The following is a 1,516-nucleotide window of genomic DNA, read 5'->3' as shown; positions in this document are numbered from 1 at the left end:
CGGGGGCAGCGAGATTGGGGGGGGACACTGGGAACACTGGGACCCGAGGCAGGGACTGGGGACACTAGGGGCACTGAGGGGCAGTCTTCCTGGCAAACACCGGCCGGTGTGAGCTGCCACTGCCCGTGGGCACCTTCTCCCATCCCGAAGAAAAGGGGGGGGCTCCCGGTGCCCCCCTGTGGGCCGGGACTTCCTGACTCTGGGAAGGTCGCGGGACAGGCGGCAGGCCTGGTGACCCAAGGGGCCCAACTGCCCCTGCAAGGGGCGCTTTGCTGCTGGGACCCCCCTGCCCTCGGCCTGCCAACCGAGCGGTGCTGGTGCCGGTCCCAGGGACAGTGGCAACGCTGGTGGCAGCGTCCGCACAGCCTTGCCCAACCCAAGGCCGTCACCGCTGAGCGAATACAGAGCCTAACTTGGCACTTCACAGAATCACCGAATGTTCAAGGCTGGAAGGGACCTCTAGAGATCACCTAGTCCAACCTGCCCGCTCAAGCAGGCACACCTAGGGCATGTGGCACAGGGCGGCATCCAGGCGGGTTTGGAGACCTCCAGAGAAGGAGACTCCCCAGCCTCCCTGGGCAGCCTGGGCCAGGGCTCTGGCACCCTCACAGGGAAGAAGTTCCTCCTCACCTGGAGATGGAAACTCCTGGGTTTCAGCTTATGCCCATTTCCCCCTATCGCTAGCCACCAATGAAAAGAGCTTGTCCCCTTCTTCCCTCCATTCTCCCTTCTTGAACTTATACATGTTAATCAGATCCCCGCTCAGCCTTCTCTTCTCCAGAAAAACAGGCCCACTCAGTCTCTCCTCATACGAGAGATGTTCCATTCCCTTAATCATCTTAGCTGCACTTGCAGCAAGGAGGGGAAAAAAAAGCAAAAGCGATGGAAGTAAATGGTCCCAAACGATGTCAGACACACGAGCACATGCAGGTGCCCACGCACAGGACACGCGGCGGGAGAGGCCACTGAAACACCGAGGTTTGACTTGATTTGCTCCACAGCCTGTTGGCGCTGCAGCCCCTCTGCAGTCTGGAATGTGGGGACCACCGCATCCGCCGCGGTCGGACCGGGGTCGGACCGGACCGAGCTTGGGGCAGCGCCTGGGAGCAGAGCCCCCGGTTCCCACCCCGGCCGCCCCCGCCAGGCTCCACGGCCACCGCCGAGCTCGGGGCGGCGCAGAGCGACTCTCAGCCCTTATTATATTTTAAAATGTAATAACGGCGCGAGGTCTATTTTCGTAGATGGAACGGATCATTTCTGGAAAAGGGCCATAAATCTCCGAGGAGGGAAACAATTTGGCCAAGGTCGTGCTAAGGCAGCAACTCCGTAAAGGGGGAAAACATGGAAGTGACGAGGGGAGCAGGCGAGAACCGGGAGCTCCGGGGCCGCCGGGAGGCCGCGGCCCGGGCGCAGCCGCGGAACCGGGGCCCTTCCCACAGCGCCGTCGGTCGCCGGGAGGGCTCCCCGCGCTCCGGGAGCGGGGCCCGGCGCTGCCGCCGCTCCCCTGCTGCCCTCT

Source organism: Nothoprocta perdicaria, unplaced genomic scaffold (genome assembly GCF_003342845.1).
Source record: "Nothoprocta perdicaria isolate Ctin4 unplaced genomic scaffold, notPer1 scaffold_218, whole genome shotgun sequence".
Classification (NCBI taxonomy): Eukaryota; Metazoa; Chordata; class Aves; order Tinamiformes; family Tinamidae; genus Nothoprocta; species Nothoprocta perdicaria.
This window is presented reverse-complemented; position numbering follows the sequence as displayed.